General features: G+C 39.7%; 1 protein-coding gene across 2 annotated transcripts in view; it reads left to right on the forward strand.

Moving 5' to 3' along the window:
- Positions 1 to 16289, forward strand: part of DENND2A (DENN domain containing 2A) — a 118569-nt gene that overhangs the window by 44815 nt on the left and 57465 nt on the right. The gene's annotated exons all lie outside the window — the stretch shown is intronic.

Genomic DNA, 16289 nt, shown 5'->3' on the forward strand with positions numbered 1-16289 from the left:
AACTCTGTGAAGTTTGGATTCAGTCAAAGGGCTGCACTTGAGGACCTAGAGGGCCACACCTGGGACAGAGTAGTGGATTTTGGAGTCAGCAACCTTCATTCAGATTCTGCTTTAGACATTAACTAGCTTTGTGTGTTATTAGGCAAGTCACTTAAACTCTCATCTTCCTCATTTTTGAAAAAAGGGGATAATCATTTTTATATGACTGTCTTACAGGGTTGTTGAAAGGAAGGTACATGACATAAATGTTATGAAAAACAAAATGTCAATACAGGCACAGACTATTAAGCTTCTTGAGAACCAATATCATTATTATTTATTAACTCATTATAACTGGATCATCTTTGTAGCTTTTTAAAGCTAGATTATCTAATTTGATCCTTATAATACCCCTGTGACTTTGCTAAGGGAGGCATGATTAGTGCACTCATCTAATAAAAGAGAAAACTAAGAGGGTCAACTAGGTGGCACAGTGGAGAGAGCATTGGCCCCGGAGTCAGGAGGACCTAAGTTCAAATCTGGCCTCAGACAAATAACACTAGCTGTGTGACTCTGGGCAAGTCACTTAACCCCATCGCTTGCCAAAGAGAAAAGAGAGAGAGAAAACTAAGATTCCAAGAGAGGTGAGGTGACTTTGGGGAGGTCATACTGGTTGAGTCAGGATTTGCCCTAGGGTCCCCCAACTCCTACCCATCCCTCTTCTGAATCCTTTAACAAAGTCACTTTAAATCATAGATTGTTGTCACAGCTAGAAAAGAAATCATTTAGTCTTTAAAAAAAAAAGAAATTATCTAGTCTACCTCGTGATTGTACAAATGGGGCTGTGGTCATTATACATATTTTTGAAATTTTAAAGTAAAGTATCTAGGATAAAAATGAATTTAAAAATATGTCCCAAAATAAAATCATTGCTTTGAAAACAGGAATATTTCTCAAATGTTTGAAATTTAGTCTGTCCTCTAGTACACTGATTGTTCATGAATAGACCAGTTGTGCTCATGTGCATAGTATTTCCACTAGTCTGGAAACATTTATAACATTTCATTGACTTAAAGCTGGTTCCCAAGTCAATAAAAGGATGACCCTGCACTGACACTGCTGGAAAGAAGCCAACATCAGCCGTAGGAGATGGAGCAGTGGACAGAGTATTGGGCCTGGAGTAAGGAAGACCTGGTCCAGATCTGGTCTCAGAGACTTACTAGCTGTGTGACCCTGGGCAAGTCACTTAATTTCTCTTGCCTCAGTTTCCTCCTCTGTAACATGGGGATAACATCAAAACCAAACTCCCAGGTTTGTTGCAAGGATCAAGTGAGTTGACATATGTGTGGCACATTGTAAACCTTAATTGACATGTTTGATAAATTATTTAACTGAACATATAAAGATGATGGGAGCCCCAAATCTGTTCATAGTTTCACCGATTTCTTTTATGGGAAGGCACACATTTTCAGGACAGATAAATGGAATGAAAGGTACAGTCAGTGGCTTCAGAACAGAACAAAGCTAAGCAGTCCATATGGGAATCAGCCTGTGGCCTTGGTTCTTCAGCACTGCACACTAAATAATTTTTGACCATATTGTCCCATAGATTCTCGCAGAGAATCTATCCAGTATGCTAAAGGCTTGTATTATAGGGATATTAACTTGACAGCTATAAGATTTGGGTTGGAGAGAAGAGAAACTAGAAACAGGGAGACCATTTGGGAGGTCATTGCAATAGTCCAAGGGAGTGGTGATGAAGGCTGGAACTAGACTTGTGATCACATGAGTGGAGAGAAAAGAAAGGATATGAGAACTGTGGTGTGACCTCAACGTGCGCATGGGAGACTCAAGTCTCTGCCTCTTTAAGTCAGTTTTGTTACAATAGAAATGTGGCCTGCTATAGAACATTGTTTGTGAAAGCCAACTGCTTCCTTTTCCATGTTTACGTCAAGAATGTCCTCAATATATATTTTTTGATATGGCCAGTATGGGTATGGATCTATTTTGATTATGCATGTTTGTTTAAAAAAAAAGAGTTTTGTTTTTATTCATTTCCAGTTGGAGAAGGGAAGTGGGAAAGAGAAAACAATGCTTCATAATTTAAAAAAAATTTTTTAAAAGAATGCCATCAATACATTTGTGATTTATTCTCAGAAGCCTACTTTTTTCTGAATTCTCCTGTTTCAGAAAAAGACAACACCATCCTTCCAGTCACCCAATCTCAGTGCTGCCCTCCGCTCTTTACTTTCCCTCACTTCACATTTCTAGTCAGTTGCCAAATCTTGTCTTTTAGACTCAACATTTCTCACTGACTTCTTCTTACTACTTCCTACTACTCACATGACCACCACCCTCATGCAGGCTCTTACCACCTCTCACCTGGACTATTACAGCAGGTCTAGATGCTTTGCCTGCCTTAGATCGCCTCTAGTCCATCCTCTATACAACTGCCAAAATTATTTTATTAAGGTCTGATCACGTCACTCCTCTTCTCAGTAAACTCCAGCGGGTTCCCTGTCGCCATCAAGGATAAAACATAAATTCCTCTGTTTTTGGCATGTGAAGCCCTTCACAACCTGGTCCAAATCTAAATTTGCAATCTTCTTATACGTTAATCCTCTCCCAGCATTCCACAGGCTGGCCAGCTGGCTTGAATGTGCTTCCTCACACCTGGAACTCTATCTCCCATCCCTTTGCTCTGGCTGTGACCCTTGCCTTGAATGCCTTTACTCCTCATGTTTGCCTCTTGGAGTCCCTTGCTTCCTTCAAGAAGCAGCTCATACAACATCTTCTACATGCTTTTCTTGATTTTCTTGTCTCCCCCGACCAGTTGCTAGTGCCCTACCTCCCAAAACCACCTGGTATATATTCTCTATGGACTTAAATATGTATTTTTGTCTCCCCTATAAGGGGAGTAAGCTCCATGAGGGTGGGGACCATTCCATTTTTGTCTTTATGCTACCCCCTTACTCCCCAGTACCTAACTCAGTGCCTAGTACATAACATTTACTAGTTGTTTGATAAAGATTTTATAAGGAAGGATAAGTATATGCATCATCAGTTATTGATGTTCTTTCAGTCGCCTTTTTAAGGTAATAATATTATGTGGCTTTTTTTCCCCATTCTTTTTATGCTCTTGGGTTGATATAACTTAAGGGGATCTCAGGAGAAGATTTCTGTATACTTGGTTTTAATTTCATTGTTTTCCATTATTATGTGAAACAGTACTACTTGTGATCTTCCGCCATATTTGTTTGCAGTGTTTTACAAATGAATTTTTAGTCTAAACTGGTGTTGCCCTTGACTGCCACATCACTTAAAGAAAGAAGCGACTTTATTGTTTTTGTCGATTAATCGTGGCCAACTCTTCAGGAATCCATTTGGGATTTTCTTGGCAAAGATACTGGAGTGACTTGCCATTCCCTTCTCCAGTTCATTTAACACATAAGGAAACTGAGGCAAACCAGGTTAAATGACTTGCCCAGAGTCACACAGCTGTTAGATGCCTGAGATCAAATTTGAACTAAGGTCCTCCCGACTCCAGGGCCAGCACTCTATCCACTAAGCCACCTTGCTGCCCATAGAGAGGCAGCATGGTATAGAAGATAGGGCACTGTTGATTAACTTTGATAGACTTAGCCCTTCTCAGCAAAGCAATCCAAAAGTCTCATGATGGAAAACGCTATCCACATCTAGAGAAAACTATGGAGTTGGAATGCAGATCGAAGCATACTACTGGCTCTTTTGTTTTATTTTGTTTTTTTCCCTCTTTCTTGTGGTTCCTCCTGTTGGTTCTGATTCTTCCTTACAACATCATTAATGTGAAAATATGTTTAATAGTAATGTATATGTATAGCCTATATCAGATTGCACACTATCTTGGGGAGGGAGGTGAGGAGGGAGGGGGAGAAAAATTTAAAACTCAAAAGCTTGTAGAAGTGATTGTTGAAAACTAAAAATAAATTAATAAAAAGAAAAAAATAGGGCACCATACTGGGAATCACAAAGACCTGGTTCAAATCCTGCCTCAGGACCTACTAGCTGTGTGACCCTGCTCAAGTCAGTTCACTTTGCTTTGTCTCAGTTTCCTCAGCTATCGAACGAAGAGGGTTGAATTTGTTGGCTACTAAGGTCCTTTCTAGCTCAAAATCTATGCTCCTACAAAGGCAACGAACGGTTTGCTGGCTAAGGTTATTTCTGAGCTCCTTTGACTTGTTTTTGGTTTTTTTTTAGGCAGTTGGGGTTAAGTGACTGGCCCAGGGTCACCCAGCTAGTTAGTTAAGTGTCAAGTGTTTGGTCTGAAGCCAGATTTTGAACTCAGGTCCTCCTGACTTTGGGGCCGGTGCTCTATTCACTGTACCACCTAGCTGCTCCCTGAGGTCCTTTGGCTTTCTTGATAAGGCAGCTGCTTTACCTCAGTTAAATTTTTAGGTGATATTATGATTAACCAGGTCGATATTTCTGCCTTTTTCCATCCCCCCCAACCTTTTTAGAGCATCGATGGCTCCTTTGACCAAGTGTCACTGAACTCACTGAGCCATCTCCTCATCTTCGCCCTTTCTTCTGACCTGATGTCGATTTTTACCTTTGCTCTAATTTTGTGGCTGGGGAGTCATTTTTCAGTTGTGTCTGACTCTAGTTGATGTTCTTACCCCACAGGCAGCTGCCTTTCACATTGCTCCTCTGTCAGTAACAAGTCTTTTCTGCTAAGGTTTATTAAGTTTCTTTTTTGTGTGTTATTTGGTGCCTACCACGTTCAGTGTTTTCCATCTTTCTTCTGGAAGATAGTATACCTGATATAGAGGACCAGGAATTCGTGTGTACCTGCAGGAATGCAAAACAAAGGTGACCAAAACAGGGGCAGCTAGGTGGTGCAGTGGATAGAGTACCGGCCCTGGAGTCAGGAGGACCTGAGTTCAAATCCAGCCTCAGATACATAACACTTAGTAGCTCTGTGACCCTGGGCAAGTCACTTAACCTCATTGCCTAGCCCCCCCCCCAAAAAAAAGTGACCAAAACCTACCTTGAGACTTCCAGTCATATTCAAAGAAACTCCAGGATAGTTTTCATCGCCCTAATGTTAGCTATCTAGAACAAAATACTATGTGAGAGGAATTTGCCCACTTTGACCCAAATATATTGGCCTACGGGAGTTGCCCCTGAGGTGGAAACAAATCATTTCAAAAGACAGATTTGACCTAAAGCCGTGGTTCCTAACATTTTTTTTGTTCCAAACTCTTTTAGCAACCAAAAGAAAAAAAAAAGGTTGTGAAGCCCCAGGGTAATTTAATATATTACTCCTATTCTTTTAGGTTTATTCACTAAGTGCTTATAATAACTACAGTGATAACTTTTGTTCCCCAAAACTCCAAATCACCCAGAAACAAACCTTAATAATTCACACATGCTTATTGTCTCAGAGGAAAAAATGTATTTATAACATAATTGGGCAGTGATTTACTGCCCAAAGCACCATTAAAGAATTTTTAGTGATCATCCTCTTGAGCTCCTTGATCTAAGGTCCTTCCGCTGTGATGACCGCTGAAAGCAACCAGATGAAATTTAACAGAGATAAATATAAAGTCTGAGGTTTAGGCTTAAAAAAAATTGCAAAAGCATAGAGTAAGGGAGATCTGTTGAGGTGAGAACTTTACCTGGAAAATTAGGAGATGCTTAGTTGACCAGAATTCGTTATGAGCCAGTAGCTTAAAACAGCTACTAAAAGAATTAATTATTTGGAACCCAGAATTTTTTAAAAAATGAATGTTAAAAAATTTTGTTTTACCTATAATTGAGAAAAAAATAAAATAAAAATTAAACGTAAAAAAGTAAATTAATTTAGACTTCATCAGTACTTCAGTGGGTTCGGCCATCTCACTGGTGTGGGTATTCCCTCCCATGATACACATTGCCACCCATCTGTGCCTTCTAAAAGTGTGTGATGCTTGTTCATGTACTTGCATAGAAGGTCTGTGCGTCATAGTGGAGACATTCCTCTAAGCCATTTTTAGCTTTTCATAAATATCACCAGTCAGTGAATCCCTTAGGTGATCTCTCTGTGACCTCTTGTTTTTGTTCTGTGACCAACCTATCTCCTTTTCTGATTATACATATTCTTGAGAATATCTGTTCCTGGCCACTTCTTGCATGTAGACTATTTTTAGTGATATGCTTCTGTTTATTTACAGCCACTGTGCATTTTTCCACTATTCTTCTGGTCATCTACAATTTTGAGTCTTTGGAAATTATAGGTGTCTCGTGATGTGCCACCATATGAAATAAGCAGGAGAATTTTGCTGTTAAAAAGATGGATTTTAAGAGAAGAACAAATATATATTTTGGGGGTATATATATATATACATATATATATACACACATACATGCATATATGTGTAGGGGTGTGTGTGTATATATACATATATATATATATATACATATATACATATATATATATATATATACATATATATATATATATATATATATATCCATTAACAAGTTGGGAAATGACAGGTGTCTAGAAAAGATACAGAGTTTAGTTTTAGAAGTAGTTTTTAGTGGTTCTCTTACTTGATCTAGCTCAAATTCAATCTATTCTCCATCCAGGTCCCTTGCTTATTACCCAAGAAGAGTATTCTCTCACTTTCTCTATCAGAGTCTACTGTCAGATGCCTGAAAAGTCAGTTCTTTTATGATTTTAAATCTGCATCTTATCTCTCTTTTTAAAAAATTTTATTCTCCTGACATTCCCACCTCTCTGAGACTGAGCAGATCTAGTTCCCATTGTTTTCTAGACTCAAGAGATGGCCAGTCTCTTCTGGGCAAAGGCAAGAGGCATCCTCTGTCCATCTGAACAGGTGGCCCCCTGCTGCAGGAAGACGTTGTCCATTCAGTACAAACAGTGGAGCAAAAGTCACTACAGCTCACGCCAGTCTCAGAAATACAGCAAGACATTATGTGCCTTCATACAAAGCCAGGGCAATGATTTCAGCTTACCTATTACTCTCTGCAGGGGCAGCTAGTTGTACAGTGGATAGAGCGCAGACCCTAGAGTCAGGAGGACCTAAGTTCAAATTTGACTTTAAACACTTACTAGCTGTGTGACCCTGGGTAAGTCACTTAACCTTGTTTGCCTCAGTTTCATCACCTATAAAATGAGCTGGAGAAGGAAGTGGCAAACCACTTTAAAACTTTGCCAAGAAAACTCCAAATAGGGTCATGAAGGGTCGGGCACAACTCGTTGACTAAACGACAACAGATTTTTCTCTGTATAAGTTCTAAGCTTGGTACCTATGACTGAGGGGCGGGGGGAAGCAGGCCCCTGCCAGTACTTATGGTCAAGCATCCCTCCTCACTGCCCTGGGAATGGACTGGAAAGGATCCTCCGAGCCCTGGGGTACAAATCACACTGCATTGGGAGTCAGAAGACCCGGGTTCAAAAGCTGGCTCTGCTATTTGTTATGTGGGTGGCTTTAGGCAATTTGTTTACTCTCTCTGGACCTAGGCTTCCTCATCAATTCAAAATAAAACTCCACCAAATTAGGGCTTTGGTAGGACTAGATGATAAAACTAAGGAAACATCCTCTGTGTTGTTGCTTGCCCCTAACTCTTCTGATTCATGCTCTCAGAAGCAGCCCCACCATCCCAGCTATCATTTTGTTCTAGGAAATCAGGGCCTTCATCTGCCTGTTAGGTAGACCATCAAATTGTCATTCCCATAGTTTTTTCTTCATTTCCCTGCAATCTGCTCTTTCCAGGTTTCCAGCAATTGCTTTAAACGCTGTCTTAAAGCCAAAACTAAAATTGCTTAGTCTCGGTCCAGAGTTTAAATTTTTCTTGGCTAGCTTGTCACCAGCTGGGTTTGAGGAATTTGGAGTTATTGAGGGTTATTTTGTTTCATTTTTTTTTTAATGAGGTGGAGGGGAGAGGAGAGAAAAGTAAGGAATCTATTTTTTGCTCTTTAAAAAAAATTTATTCTAACATTTGTCTCTAGTCCTATCTCTTAAAAATGGCCATAGCTAATAAGCCTCAAATTTGGCAGGCCCAAAGGCTTTCCTGATGCAGGAAAACCAAGCCAAGTTTGAAGAGAGAAATGATTAAGGATTTTGAGTTTATGGAGGTTTAGAATTACAGGTCTGGGCTATGTACTTTGGAGAATGTCTGAAACTTATTTTCTTAGCCTGGTTAATCTGTTTTATCAATCATCAAACCAATCCACTTGACCATGACTTCCTTCTTCCTCTTTTTTGTCCTTTTTTCCTTCCCTCTCACCCTCTTTTCCTCCCTGTCTTTGTCTCTTTCTCCCTATTTCTTCTTCTCTCCTCCCCCTCCCTGATCCTTTGCCCTCCTTTTTTCTCTGTCTTTCCCTATCTTCTCCCCTCTCTTTTCTCCCCTCTCCTTCCATATCTTGTCTTTCTTCTTCTACCTTTTTCCCTCTCCCTTCCCTCTTCCTTTTTTTCTTCCTCTTCATTTCCGTGAAATCCCAGGAAATTAAATTCAAGAACTCTTTCCTCAAAACCAAGATGGGAAATGAAAGCCTCAAAATATCAGGAAATTCCAGAGAAGATAAGGCTACCCCTGCAACATTGGCTTCATTGTACATATTTTATGGCATACATACATTTAATAATATTGAAAGGAATGAGTAAAAGGCCACATTTAACAAGAACAACAACAAAAAAGGCCCCCTTCCCCCAAAATATTCCCACGTGTAGAGATGCTGAATAAACATGTGTCTACACAGAAGCTGCTTTCACTCAATTCGATGTTATTTAGGGGTTCTTAACTTTGGGTCTGTGAACTTGTTTTTTAAATATTTTGATAACTATATTTCAGGATAATTGGTTTCTTTTGTAACCCTATGTCTTTTATTTTATTCATTTAAAAACATTCCTAAGAAGGCGCCAGATAGCCAGTGAGGCCCATGATACAAAAAAAAAAAAGGTTAAGAACCTCTGGTTTAAGTTGCATTCACAAGTGCATTGTCATTTTTTTTTGAATAAATATGAATGAGTAAAATAGTCAATAAAAATTGAATGTACAATTGCATTGTTATTTTAATTTACTGGAAAATAAATAACTAGCCTGAATGATTTTTTTCTGTTTTAACTGTTGTTTTGGTAACATGTAAATATAGCCTTATTTTGAGGACTTTAGAAAATTTCTGAGGCCATAAATAAAATATTAGGTTATTTCTGGGCTTTAAAAAATCCAACTTCTGAGGGTTATGAGATGTTAGTTATTTCTGTACTTTCTTGCCTGTTATCCATATCCAATCAGCAATAATATAATCCATCAATAAACATTTGTTAAGCACCTACTATGCCAAATGCTAAGGATTCAAAGATGTAACAAAATAGCCCCTGCCTTCAACCACCTTACCTTCTATCTCAGGAAATAATATCTATATATAGAAATATACATACATGTGTGTAAATATGCTCACACACACATATACATACACACATAACAAATTACTTGCTCAGACCTTCTCTCTTCTCTCTCTCAGCGCAGCTGCTACTTCTCCCTCTCCAGGTTCTAGGATACTCTGATACCCCCAGACATACTCTGGGGTATATCTTTTTCTTTGATGCCATCTGCTGAAACCTCCATTAGCCATGCCCTCTATTTTAGGGGTCCAGTAACTAGCACCCCAATTCTATTTAACTATTAACTTTGGATAGCTTTTATAAAGGAAAGTTTACTTCAAAGAGAAAGCAAGAACAAATGTATACCTGAGCACAGATTGAAGCATAGTTTTTCACTTGAATTTTCTTGCCTTTTTTTTTGCACCACAGCTAATATGGAAATACGTTTTGCATGACTTCACATGTATAATTGATATATTGTTTGACTTCTCAATAGGTGGGGGAGGGGTGAGGGAGGGAAAGAATTGAGAACTCAAATGCTTAAAAAATGAATGTTAAAATAAAGTATAATTCAGGGAAGAGGAAGAAGAGGAGGAGGAGGAGGAGGGAGAAGAAGAAGAAATAATAATAATAATGTAGAAAAATTCCCTCAACATCTGGAAAGCATAATCCTCTTCCTACAGCAGCCTTAATCTGTGGGTGGGGGTTGGGGGTATGTGGAGTATGCTCACAAGTTAGCATTGCTTCCATCGAATGTACATCCAGAGGTGGAATAGCCACTGGCTACTGCTGGGCAGGAGTCCCAAAGGTCATTCCATGATAGCTGCATGCTGGGTTGGCTGCAGTACCCAATCTGGACTCCTAGACTCCTAGATTCCTAGATTCCTAGATTCCTGTGGCTCGTGATCTCAAACTATGAAATTCCCAGAGGTGGAGACTCTACTTCCTACACCCAAGAGAAGAGAATGAACAAAAAGGCCAAGGACCCAGGCCCATTTTCAGGCCCTTCTCCCTCACGTGGAAATCGCCTTGCTCCCTCATGCAGCATAGTAATGTCTATAACTGATTCAAGCCATTGTGTAGACATGGACAGTTCCAGTTTTGTAGACAAAAGACAAAGCTCCTGCTAACCATGTTGTAGGCTAAATAGAACTAGTTATCCCTTCCACATGGAGGGGTTTAGGGGTGTGGCACCTCTACAGTCTAGGAAACCTGAGTAAAAAATTTTGGCCCTCCCTTCATACTGGAGAAAAAGTCTGAATTATTATGGTATTAAAAGACAAAATATGTTGATATTATAATCATACATTTTATGCATTTCTGAGTTTCTAAACTTTTTCTGTGTCATTTGTGCTATCCTTTGAGTATCATCTGGGGTTTCTCAAAACTCCCAAAAAATTCCCATATGATTTCTTACGCTAATCTGCAATGTATCGAAACTCTGAGGAGCAAAGTCATGATGTGGAAGGGATAAGTGTAGTTACTGAATGTCCGTCTATGCTCTAGTCATCATGATTCTTCTAGGACAGATGGAAATACCATCTTAGCAAACTGGTGGGGTGTGCAAATATACCAGAGCCCGATTACATGCAAGGTAGTTTTTTTACAGGGAGGGAAGAGGGACCAGCAGCAGGTGGGAGGGTCGTAGGATGTGGTACTTAAGTTGAACTTTGAAGACAGCTAGAGAAAGAAGTAATGGAAAGAACATTAGACTCCTGTGACGTGATGAGCCTCAGTTTCCTTATCTATGAAATAGGGATAGTACATGTACTACTGTGGCCTCGATGACTTCTGACATCCCTTCCGGTGTTAGTGTTAGGCCTTTATGCTTTTAGGTTGTTATTGTATAAATTGTTCTCTTGGTTCTGTTTACTTCACTTTGTATCCATTCATAGAAATGTTGCCTAGTTTCTCTGAAACCGTCTTTCTCATCATGGTACAATAATATACCATTATATTCATACATATATATGTTCCATTACATTAATATAATTTGTTCAGCCATTTCCCAATCAACGGGCATGCCCTTTGTTTCCTGCTCTTTGCTGCTACAAAAAAAGCTGCCTAAAATATTTTTTTTTACATATGGGACCTTTTCCTGCTTTTATTTTTATCTTTCCGGCATGTAGGCCTACTAGAAGTATCTGTGGGTCAAATGGCATGCCCAATTAATGACTTTTTGGGCATAGTTCCAAACTGTTCTCCAGATTGACTGGACCTATTCATAGCTTCACCACCAGGGCAATAAAGTGCCTATTTTCACACAACCCCTGGGACACTTGTCATTTCCCCTTTTTTTCCCAATAATCTTTAATTGCTATTTCTTTTTAAATAGTCTTTCTCCTCTCCAGTCTACTGTTCACCTCCCCAGAGCTGCCCAAGTGATTTTCCTAAAGCATCCTTCTGACTTTGTCACTCCAGTGACTCTCTAGTACCTCTGGTGTCCAATACAGTCCCCCTTTTTGTCAACTAAAGCCCTTCACACCTGGTGTGTCATATTAGACTGTAAGCTTCACGAGGGCAGGGACTGTCTTTTGCCTCTTTTTTGTATTCCTGGCACTTAGCACAGTGTAGGGCACATAGTAGGCACTTACTAAATGTTTGTTGACTGCCTAACTCAGGCTCCAACCTATCTTTCTAGCCTTGTTATATAGTACTCTCCACCATGGACTCTGTTGTCCAAATAAACTGACCTCTTTGCTCTTCCTTGCACATGATGCTCCATCTTCCCATCTCTGTATCTTTACAAAGGTTGTCCCTTATGTGTAGAATACATTTCCCCTTACCTCAGTTTTTTTAGAATTCCTGTTTCCTTCAAAGCCAAGCTGAAGCACCACCCATCACTGTCTACATGAGGACTTTCCTGGCTGTTCCCCACCCCCCCAAGCTTGTGCCTTCCCTTCCCCCCTCCCTGCAATTACCTTATATTGATTTTGTACATATTGTGTATATATTTATATATGTACATGTTGTTTCGTCCTAATAGAACATCAGCTCCTTGAAGGCAGGGACTAGTTTAATTTTGTTTTAGTATCCCCAGAACCCAGCCCGGAACATAATTAATTGGTTGTTGTCCTTTGTGCTCAAAGAAGACCAGAATGACATCACTATGTTGGGGTCCAGGTACAGTGTGCAGTTGATCAGACCAGTAAAAGCTCAGAATGCTCTACCACAGGTCGGGCACAAATAGTCCATATGAACATTTGGAGTGGAGATATCTCTAAATTTGTGCATCTCATGTTTCTTTTGAGCTACTGCAATTTTGCTCTGTTTACAGGGCACAGAGCCTTCTTTGATATAGTCACACCATCCCGGGTGGTGCTGTGCCAGTGTCTTCCATGTCTCATAATCAATATCAGAGTTATTCAGAGAGACCTTGAGAGTGTCCTTGTATAGTGATACTTCAGCCTTCCATGTGAGTGCTTGTCTTGTGTGAGTTCTCTGTAAAATAGTCTTTTAGGCAAATGTACTATTTGGCATTCGAACAATGTGGCCAGCTCTTTGGAGTTGTACTGTCTGCAGTAGAGTTTGAATACTTGGCAGTTCAGCTCAAGAAAGGACCTCAGTATCTGGTACCTTATCTTGCCAAATGATCTTTAGAATCTTCCTAGGACAATTCAAATGGAAGTGATTCAGTTTCCTGGCATGGTGCTGATATACCGTCCAGGTTTCACAAGCATGCAACAGTGAGGTCAGCACAATGGCTCTGTAAACCTTCAGTTTGGTGGGCAGCCTAATAGCTCTTCACTCCCACACCTTTCTTCAGATCCTCCCAAACATGGAGCTAGCTCTTGTAATGCCTGCATCAACCTCATCATCTATGTGTGCGTGCCTGGAAAATATACTGCCAGGGTAAGTGAACTTATCCCCAGCGTTCAGAATTTCTCCGTTCGCTCCAGTGGTTCCGTGTATAGATGGTACAGTGCTGGCTGGTGGAGAACCTTTGTTTTGTTGGTGTTAATTGTCAGGCCAAAATTAGCACAAGAGGCAAAGAATCATCCATAATATTTACCATTAGTACCATAGCTGATGTTGATGACATTTTCATCCTCACTGAAGGCGTGTGACAACATTGCTGAAAACATCTTGCTAAAAAGCACTGGAACAAGCACACAGCACTGCTTCACTCCTTTGGTGACTGGGAAAATGCCAGAACCCAAGTAGGCATGGAATTGGTGTACAATACTGATGAATTTCACCAGGTAACCAAATTTTGCCATGATCTTCCATAAGACCTCACAACTGACAGCATCAAAGGCCTTGATCAGATCCATGAGCATTGTGTGCAGACCTCTGTTCTGGAATTTCTTCTAGAGTTATGGAGAAGCAAACACCATATTGACCATTCCTCAGACCTTTCAGAAGCCATATTGGCTCTCGGGTAGATGACCATCTTCCAGGTGAAGGATCAGCCTATTAAAGAAGACTCTGGCAAGAATCTTATTGGCAATGACTAAGAGAAAGACCCCTATGATTGTCACAGGACAACCTATTTCCCTTTCCTTTATAGAGATGGACAACGGAGGCATCCTTGAACTCCTGGGGGATAACCTCCTCTTACCATATAACCTGGAAAATTTTAGTCATATTTCATATGAACAGTATACTCCCTGCCTTGTAAATCTCAGCTGAAATAGAATCCAGGCCCTTTACCACACAAGAATTGCCTAATGGCATTCAAAACCTCTTTTTCAGTTGGAAGTTTGGCTAGAGAAGGATTGAATTCAACCTGAGGTAAACAAGTCAGTGGCTTCAGCATTGATTGATGACAGTTGAGAACACTATGGAAATGTTCAGCCCATCTCTCCAGAATCGTACCCTTATCACTAATTAATGTGACTTCATCAGTGCTGAGTAATTAAGATGTACTATAGGTCTTTGGCCCATAAATAGCTTTTAGGACATCTTAAAAGCACTTTGGATTGTTATTATCAGCATAAAACTGAATTTCATCTTTCCACCTTTGATGTCCACATGCCACTCAGTTTTTATCTATGGCTCCAAAAATCTGTAGAATGAAGTGGCCACAGCCAGCAAACCATTTCAGCAGGCAGACTAAATTGAGGGTAACTGACGGACCTCAAATTCCTCAGTAAGTTAGGCAGCTGACTACCCTGGTGGAATAAGCAGATGGGAACAGTTTGTTCCAATGGGCCATGAAGGCAGTAGAAGCAGACACTGTGGAGTGCTTAGAGCTTGGTTAGACATTGAAGATACCAAGGTCATCTACTGCATCCCAGGCCATCACCAGTCAAGGAAGACCTGAATTAAAATATGACCTTAGACACTTAGTTACTTACCCTGTGTAAGTCACTTAACCTGTTTGCCTCAGCTTCCTCATCTGTTAAAAAAAAAATGAGCTGGAGAAGGAAATGGCAAACCACTCCAATATCTTTACCAAGAAAACCCTAAAAAATGGGGTCACAAAGAGTTAGACATGATTGAAACAACTGAACAACAAAATGTTTATTTAATTATTCTTTAATTTCAGAAAGTTTCAATTTTTAAAAACTGGGCTCTGTATCCTTCTATTGCTGCTTTATGCTGACAATATCTTACAAGTTCTCTGTGTGTGTGTGTGTGTGTGTGTGTGTGTGTGTGTGTGTGTGTATGTGCATGCCATATCAGGAGATAAGAATACATGATAGCAATGCAAAAAAAGGAAGGATCCTTTGTAACATTTTTTAAAGATGTGCCGAAGACAACAGAAGGAATTGCAAAAAGCAGGGCACTTTAGGAAGTAACATGTAGAATTTATTTTATATACATATATGTGTGTATATGTGTATTTAAAGCAGGTGCTATAAAATGGAAATTTATGGTTTCAAATAGAATCCTCTTCAATATTTTATATTGTGGAAATGCTTTTTGTGTGTTTAAGTTCAGAATAAAAATAAATACATTTTAAAAATATAAAAAGACCTGAAAGGATTGTGATATGCATTCAGAGAGGGTGTATCCATGTTGATGAAATCACAGATCTACTTAAATGTTGTGGATTATATCTGAAGAATGACTGAAATCTTCTTTGAGAATCTTATTATTTGGCACATGGGAAGGTGGAAAGGGGAGAGGAAGAAACATTCATTAACCACTGGCTATGTGCCAGATACTTTGCTAAGCACTTTCGGATTTGATCCCCACAAAAACCCTGGGAATAGGTGCTGTTATTATCCCCATTTTACAGACGAAGAAAGTAGTATCTCAGAATGTGGTGTCTCACAGTCATTAAAATGCAAATAGGATCATTTATATAGTACAAGTCACATCATATCCTGTTTCACCAGACTTTAAGACTGTATAGTCTTTGGTTATATTAGAGAATGTTATCTGGACTATATTATTCTAAGTAGATTATCAGCCGAAACTTGGAAATCTTTTCATTCACATAGAGACTTATATTGTACTGGTATTTATTGTGATGAAATTTAACCTGTACCAATATTTGTGCTTCTATAAGTTCTTGGGTCCCAAGTTTAATGATTAAAAAAAAAGAAGAATGAAGTCTTTCTTGATCCCTTTATCAACTGAGTGCATAATCTTAAATAGTGCCATTGAGATTATTTGAGGTCCTTCTTGAAAGAGTGGCAGTTCTCTGCTTCTGAACACTCACTTTACAAAAGACCCATATATACAACTGGCTTTGCTTCCCACCTAGAGAAAGGGAACTATCAGAACTGGAAGAGTCCAAACCCTCCATTTTACAGATAAAGAAACTGAAGCTCAGATGGGTGAACATCCAGTCTAAAGTCAAGTAGAAGAGCTAAGACTCACACAGTGTCTTTATAGCTCCGAGTTCATGGCTTTTGACTAGTTGGGGTACGTCAGACCTCACCATCCCTAGAACTTTCTGAAGCAAAATTCCCCTCCCTGGCCATCACTCCTTATGTACATTTTCTGCCCCGCTAGAATGTGTGTGCTCCTTGAGGGCAAGGACTG

Source organism: Phascolarctos cinereus, unplaced genomic scaffold, assembly GCF_003287225.1.
Source record: "Phascolarctos cinereus isolate Bilbo 61053 unplaced genomic scaffold, phaCin_HiC Scaffold_1;HRSCAF=81, whole genome shotgun sequence".
Classification (NCBI taxonomy): domain Eukaryota; kingdom Metazoa; phylum Chordata; class Mammalia; order Diprotodontia; family Phascolarctidae; genus Phascolarctos; species Phascolarctos cinereus.